Genomic DNA, 8,279 nt, shown 5'->3' on the forward strand with positions numbered 1-8,279 from the left:
GCCCAACTCTTTCTTATTCAGACACGCCAACTGATATGTTGGATTAACAAGCTAGGGAATAATTGGGGCTTATGTGGACCCAGTCCCATTAATTTAAGAAAGAGGTCTTCCTAGCTGACTTGAAACTAGATCTTCTTCCGTGTTTCGTTCTCTATGGCTTGTGAATTGCTGTACTGCCTGTTTCACTCTCTTCTAAGGGATCTCCTCCTATGGAGGTATGTAAAGTGGGTTCTATCGCATTTTCCATCTTAGGGCGAGCAATATAAGCAATTCAGGTATCAACAGATACATTGTTTGGGAAAGAAAGTGAAAACAATAGATCCAATTCTTGGTTTTGGGGATGGATTTCTCACAACCCTGAGGTGCTTGCTAATCTCTCGGACGAGTCGATGTCAATAGCAATTCTGATGAAACATCTTAAACATCTTTAGTGCCTTTTGCCTTTGAGATCAATCGATCAGAAGAAAGGGAATATAACCTGCCCCTCATTGTCCTTCAATCATGGTGCAATGAATATTGTAGATAGAGTGATTTCGATCTCATATAGCTAGCTTTCCTTTCAAAGTGAAACAATTTTCCTTTTACGTAGAGATATTTGAATTGGATTTTATTTCACCACTACTATCGTAACGCACAGAAAACACTGACGTTTCCGCTCGCTTTCAACCACTACCACTTTACCTGAGCACTGTGACGCAGCCGGTCAAGTATTGAGTTTCTGCTAGTATATCAAGGACTTATGAGAACTGAAAAGAAAAAAAACGGAAAAATGAATTCTCATAGTTCATTGAATTAAGGGAGGGCCATTCGTGGGGGATTCATGGAAGAGTTGGGTTCAATTCCCTTTACACGCGATGTGGCGAAAAAGACTGATTCAACGAAATATGCCATGCCAGCATTAAGATTTAAAACGTGTCGTCTACTTCCAGGAAATGTTCGGAACAGAGAACTTTCTCTAATCCAACGCCGTATTCTCCGAAGATTGAGGAACAAGAGGAGATCCATTAAAAGAAATCTTTCTCGGAGAGAAAATCTAAACAGTAACATCAAATCACAAACTACACGAAAGTTGTCTCTTTATTATGGGGATTTACCCATAAGGGAGATGCACAGAGGAAGAGAACGAACTTCATATATCCCTTTTTTACTCAATCAAGAAACAAGATCGGACGTGATTCCGGTTCGTCTCCATTTTAGTGACACTCTTCCTCAAGCAAGGCAGCCGATAAGTCATCGAAGGGTTTGTTTGAATAATGGACTGGTAACCATTACTCATTTGAAAGTTTCCCACGGTGATCTAATATCTTTTAAAGAAAATGACGTGAGAACCCGCGGTTTTGAATTAAGGAGATCTTTCTATATCGACATATCAGTTGGAAAAATCATAGGCAAATTCCTATCGGTCATATCAGTTGGAAAAAGAAGAGGCAAATTCCTACCGGCCAGAATCTGGAGAAGAACAAAAAAAGAATGGTTCCGCTTACTCACAACTCAGAGGGGATGCCGCTTACTACTCAAATCCAAGGAATTGCAAAAGTTGCGTTCTTATATGCAAGAAGAAGACTTTGAAAGAACAAAGAAGTTTGGATCCGCAAAAGTATGCTTAGGCAGTTCCTTCGCTGAGCACAACAGAATGAAGAGGAATTTGTTTCATTTCAAATACTTCTTCTTATTGAAAAGAGGGAAGGAGAAAAACCGAAATCTTCCTACTCGAACAATAAGTCCTTTTGTAGAAAAGTCTTCTTTATATAGTAATTCGACCTATTGCTCCGGATCCCCGTTTACTAGGAAGATAAGAATCAAAAGGATCGAACTACCTACTCATTATTCGGAGGTGAATCATAGAACACTAAAAGCTGTGGTATCTTATGGACCTAACATAGGTCACATCCCTCACGACATAAGATTGAAAGATCCAAACCTTCCTCTTCGGAGCGGAAACGGACGTGGCCAAAACATATAAAAAAAGATCGGCCTAGTCGCTCATAGGGACATATCTATCCGGATAGAGGATAGTCTAGATCAATTTTGAGAAAAATCTCTCTCTATATAGATAGGTATCTCTGTGGATAGAGATAAAGATAGGGATCCCTATAAATCGAAATATATGGAAAAAGTGCACTTTTTGACTACTACTACTATTTCTTAGACTTTTTCAAGGAAACATCGTTTTTTCGATTTTGACTGAATTGGTCGGAGCGTAGACGAGCAAGCAGAGCCCAGGAAAGAGGTCAGATCGTCATAGAGCAGTCGACTATAAGTATAAGACTGCTGGCCTGAGAGAAGGCAGTCTCTCTCGGGAAACATGGCCCAATTTCTCTTCTTTCTTTTCACACGGGCAACAATTGGGAATAAAACAGACCATGAACATGAGTTTAAAATGTAAAAAAAGGGAAGAGTGCATTCTCCACTTTCTTATCTTGAAAATGCGTAATATAGTGATTTCATGTGTCTGTTTCTCTGAAAAGGTGGGTCGGCCCTTAGGGCAAACAGTAGTGCCAGGTTCCATTGTGGAACGGTCGTTTGCCGGTGACCTCTGTCCGCTGTAGTACGAGTGACTGGCGCATCGCATCCAATCTCTCATGTCAATGAGTCAGTTAGAAAATAGCTCCAAATGAATCAGTGATTTCCCCTTTATTTCCCTCGGAGCGCAAGGGGAAACAAGATTGAGAATGAATTAAAACACACCAAATGTTTCATTTTTCCTATTATCAGTGGTCAGCTCTGATACAAACCAGGGGAAAAAGAACCTGGAACGCCTTCTTTAAGGCGCTACTATTTCTAGCATCATAGGTGCTTTATCACAATACGAAAGATGTACATACGAGGACTACGATTCCGATTTAGAGATATTCCTACGAGCGATAGACGTAGTAAGGAAATTACGTATGCCAATAACAAATATGAATACGAATTACGCCTACGAGCCTACGCAATGGCATGTTTCGGCGTATAAAGCTAAGAACGAGAATAGCCTACTGCCTCCAGTCGGAAAAGGCAAAGGTATCCAGTATAGGATATCGATGAACGGAGGACAAGGAAAGCAGGCAAGGTGAACCTCCTTTGCCAAAGCCCTTTTGAAATACCTTCTTTTTGAACCTTTAGAAAATACCTGCTAGCTATCCCTAGTTTTGTTTAACCAGCTTTCCCCCAAAAAGGGGAGATCCGCTGTTAACTGCTCACGGAAACATCCGACCATATGGTCAAGTCGTCCGCCTATCTTTCTGATTTCATTCGTTTTCCGATCGCATAAAAAGTCATGAGATCAAAAAAGAAATGTGAGAATGTAGTTACAGATGTAAAAAAAGTCAATATCTCGTCTCTTGTTCTTAAATCATGAATTGGATGATGTGCGTTTCATCAAGTATGAACATATTGCATTTTTTGCTATGCAATTTCAGTACCGGATCGACGTCCATTTATTTCTGTGCCCTAATCCGCGTGTATGTCTGTGTTCGCTAGGCTCTGGAAGGCCTTACTTTACTAACAGGTAGGGCGCGTTACGTTTATTCTTTTTTTGCTGCTTACCCGCATGTTTAGATTATTTACTTGCCCTTTCACTTTTTCTTCGGCTGTCACCAACTTTGTTCAATGCTAGTCCCTAACCCATGAATAAGGGCTCCGCTGGCTACCGGGTTCAGAGAAGTTTGTAAGCTCTTTCTCTTTTTTCGTTTTTCGCCACCTCCTATGTCTTTCCGTTTAAGGTCTTTCATTTTCGGCATTAGCTTCGTTAGAGAAAGCCATGCGTGAACTACAAAGCATGGGATCCTGAACACCACGAAAGAAAGCGTACTACTTTTCAATAAGGTCCGGCTTCAGAGAGGAGAGACATGAACTTGTTTTAGGCGTAGAAAAGGCATACAGTATGAAAGATTGATTGAAAAGAGGTAGGGACTGGTCTCGCTGCTAAGGGAGAAGGAGACCTCTGTCGGAGCAAGCTAAAGAGCCCACTTAATATCGTCGATTTCTGGTAAGGCACTCGATCAAGCCTATACATCCGGGAATTTAGCTCCAAACCAAAGACGACTTGCTTTGCTGCATTTCGTGTGCCGGGGCTTTACTTGATTTTGGCGACAGAAAGGCCATATGATCTCCTTTCTGGTGCCAGTCCCTTCACAAAGATAGCCCCTTCTTGCTCTTATTCTTATTCTTATTCGGTGGAATACAAGAGTTCTGAAGCTCCTTTCTTTCAAGTGAAAGTTGCCTATCTTTCTTGGTTCGGAATCCAATCCAGTTGAAAACAAACAATTGCCCGATGGCAAAGTCAGATGAAAGGCTAGGAGTGTAAACCACGTACGAGCGTGGCGCAGAAAGCGAAATGTTTTGCAGCGAGTCAAGCGTAATACGAGCAAAAGGAAATGGGGTCGATGCTAAAACTCAAACAGTTCCCCAGAGGGGGCCCCGGGTTGAAAGAGCGAGCTACATTCTTTCATAGAAGACAGAAAATAAGAGGACTGATGCTTTCTTACTTCATCTTAATATAGGGATTATAGCATTGGAATTATGGAATTTGAATGGATTGAGTACATCAAGATGAAGAAATTAACGTAATAAGCGATATTCTCAAAAGATTCGGCCATGCCAGAAACCTCAGTGTGCATGGCACTAAAAAAGGGTACAAAGAACCTGAGATGCAAGTAATGGCTGAATAGCCGGGGAAACACTAAATAAAGACAAGTGTCATCCAGACTTACTTGATTGATTGAATCGAGAGATGGAAATGGCATTGAGAGATTAGAAGGGATAGAGAAAACGTCAGATAGAGGTCGTGCTTCTACTCAGTCCAAAAGAACAATCTGAGTGAGGATAAGGTGGTTTATGTTAGGGTTCGAGAAAGCAACTTGTCATGCCAATCCTAACAAGAATTCCACTCTTTCTGGTCATGTCAGAAACCACCTCTTGGAAAGCAGATCGAAAGCCAATCGTTTCAGAAGATGATGACCCTCTTGTGCTCCTACGTTCCTGCTAGTTGGTGGATGAAGAATAGGAGAGAGCTTGCTTGAGTAGAAGATAACCCGCGAGAAGGATGTTTTGTAGCGCTTTCTCATACAAAAGGAAAAGGCGTCACGACCGAAGATAAGGAAAGATCCCAGCTTTTCATTGCTCTGTCGCGCCACCCCTCCTCCCAGAGCCGGTTCTTATCCATATATTTTTCAGCTAAAAGATACGGTATATATATCAATGAAAGCTGGCGCCTTTGGTTCTTGGTACGACTGGTACTTTTTCTCATTTATCGGTCTAGTTGGAAAAATTTCCCCTCAAAGATCAAGTTTTTCTTTTATATTATGCTGCGCCCTTGCCCTTAACCTTCCTTTCTCTTCTATAAAAAGGCTGGACGTCAAATGTAACTGATGCTTATATTCTAAATATGACAAGCAAGAAACCTACTATTGCCGTAAACAAAAACCCAAACATTAGTAACTAACAGAGCTTTCCTATTCTCACTATTTCCCTATAAACCATGATTGATATACCAATCAAAAAAGACTTTTGAAACTAATCTATTCTATTGATTTATGCTCGTACTTCTTCTTCTGTTTTTGTACGCAGAAGGATGTCTAGGAGGAACAGATCACTGAGGTTAAGGATGAGAAGGTGAAAAGTGAAGATAGAGAATAGATGCCATGAACAAGTGTATCAATTCAAGAGTTAAGGAATACTATTGGGAAGATTGGGCATTGGGTTCATCTTGTTATTGACCATCCCTTTTCAACACATATCTTTTAGTATACGTCTTTTTTAGTTGCTTAAAGATTTCAGATATTGCTTTTTCTGTTATAGGAAGTGTTGCGTTCCCCTTTAGGGTGTTTGTCAGTGGTCTCACCCGATAGGGTGTGTGCCCGGAAGAGAGAAGAAAAACATGTTGCTTGCTATTTCTGGTTGAAGAGCTATTTTTTCCTATCGAACAGGAATTCCGAGGGATGTTTTTTGTTGCCGATTTGTAGCAATAGAAAGATAATGGAAGTGATTGAATAAGTTGGGTCATGAGAATGGAAGTTGGGTCATGTTGATACTAGATCCATGTCTTGATTATTCGACTTTTCCATTCCAATGCACAATACTATGCATTCCATTCCAAAGAGCGGTTTCGGTGGGTTGATACGATTTCCACTTTGACGGTCCTAAGTTGGCATTCTTTGCAGATAACTTCCATCTCGCCATAGACGAAAAGTACCCAATTTCATGCCAAGAGACCATGTAAGGGTTGTACGACCCATCCATATGATAAAAAGACTCACAAGCCTAAGAGCAATTCCTTCCTTCCCTATCATTAATTAAGGACTGGCTTGCTTCGAGAGAAAGGAAATCTGAATTCCATAGTCGTCTTCCTCACGAGCTGGAACAACTAAAGGTGTAGGTTGGAAACATACTTTTTTCCGTTGGATTGTGCTCCAGAGAATGGAATAGTAACACGCGCTCCCGAGAGGCGGCATTAGTTTATGGTTTGAAAGCACGAGTCACTCCATCCAGCTATACTTGCATTGATATAGATGATTTGAGCCTTTGAATTTACTTAATACAAAACAAGCTATGTTCTCCTATATATTTCCTTGGGCTCGCTTTACAAAAGAAAAACAAACTACTCCTCTTGATGTGGTCAGAGCGAAGTACTAATAGGCACAGAAACAGCAGGAATATCTTTCATTCATTTCATCTGTATGGTATGACACGACCTCTTTTTGCTCCCCATTTCGTTGGAACTGAGGCCTCTGTCTACCGGCCCGAAAGGAGGGTCTCATGCTTGTAAACTAGCATATATCTTGCACAGAATGAACCTTCCTTCAGTCACAACGAGAAGCACTATCGGGGTCTGAACGAATAGAAAACACAATCAACACTTCATATCAAAGTCAACCAACGTTTATCATATAGAGCGGAATCTTCATTCTAATTTGATTAGCCAACCCTCCCTCGAGTCGTATGCTTTTTGATCACTCTCCTATGCTGGTTACTTTTCTTTCAAATGTTACATCGTTGCAGGTCCTCGCCCTTCAGGTTGAAGGAGATGTGTACTCGACTTCCTTTAAGTAAGTGGTGGCCCATAATAGTAGAGATGTATAACAACAGTAGCTTAACCAAAGGGATAGACTTGAACTCTTCCACACCCCCTTGCCAGAGGTTTTAAGAGAACAACCTTTTGGGGATACCAATTCCACCCATTCGCAGCAAAGGAACTAGCACTTTCTTAAGCTTTCCACCGTTCTTGCTTATTCCCCTTACTTACCCAATGAAAGATATAGATTGGAAATTGGAAGATGGTCGTCCATAGTTATCTTGTTGAAAATACCCTCCCTTACTCATCAAAACGTTGGAAGCGACTTGAGATATCTTTTGGGAAGAGAGAATAACTATAGATGCTCGATATGCATATTGATCAATCGATCTCCGCGTCCTGCCAGTTCGCTAAGTAGACTCACTCTACCGAGGGGCAGAAGAAGATCAAGCCGATAAGGGGAAGCGCGCGGACCCGACTTCTTCCTTTTATGCTGAAACTAGGGCTCCCTCTGGGTAATTCTACCTATCCGTTTGGACCACGTACCCAGATCAAGTCAATCATTTCAATCTAAGTTGTCCTCAGCTACAGCAAAAACAGAAGAAAGCAACAAGTTCTCCGTTTCCTGTTCCCAAAGGGTGTGAATGGAATCAATAATTATATATATATATATAAAGTTGACGTAAGCTGTATGCATTCGGTGCCCTCAAGTAGGTACGACTATGGATCATTCTATTCCTTTCCTTTAGGTAGTCCTAAAAAGCAAAACGTAATGGTAGAGGATGAAGGAAACAAAGAATGAAGTCTGCACCTTTGACTACTGATGAACCGCCATTTCGTTCTTTTCTTCTTTGTTCGGCTTTCACAAGCAAGATACCTTGAAGCAGGTGACAGTCTATAGCCCAGGAGAGTACCATTGCTGACATGATACAATTGGCCTTCCTCTTCAGATTTATTTAGAACTTCAAGCGTTCAAGGCAAGGTTGTGCAATCTCTCGTACCTGCGAGAAAAGGGCTTATTTACTACTTTTTATCGATCAATGGTCCACCGGTCCCATCCAATGAGTGGTATCTGAGTATCATAGTATCATAAGAAAGTTCATTTGTACACCCGCTTATCTTTCTATAGAAACTTATCTCTAAATGATTTTTAGATAGGATGTTTCTGGAATTACCCCTGCTACGTAGAATGGGATAGTGTCAACGTCCTTCATTATAGTACCGAAGATGCTCGTAGGCTGGTCGATGGAAAGGATGGCTTTTATTCAAAGAGATGGAGATCCTG

The 8,279-nt window shown here is 41.1% G+C and overlaps 1 pseudogene; it reads left to right on the top strand.

The window, feature by feature from the left end:
- Window positions 1-854: 854 nt before the first annotated feature.
- On the top strand, window positions 855-2,345 carry LOC125531431 (annotated as a pseudogene).
- The last annotated feature ends 5,934 nt before the right edge of the window (window positions 2,346-8,279 follow it).

The sequence above is a fragment of the Triticum urartu genome, unplaced genomic scaffold (assembly GCF_003073215.2).
Source record: "Triticum urartu cultivar G1812 unplaced genomic scaffold, Tu2.1 TuUngrouped_contig_7089, whole genome shotgun sequence".
Taxonomy (NCBI): domain Eukaryota; kingdom Viridiplantae; phylum Streptophyta; class Magnoliopsida; order Poales; family Poaceae; genus Triticum; species Triticum urartu.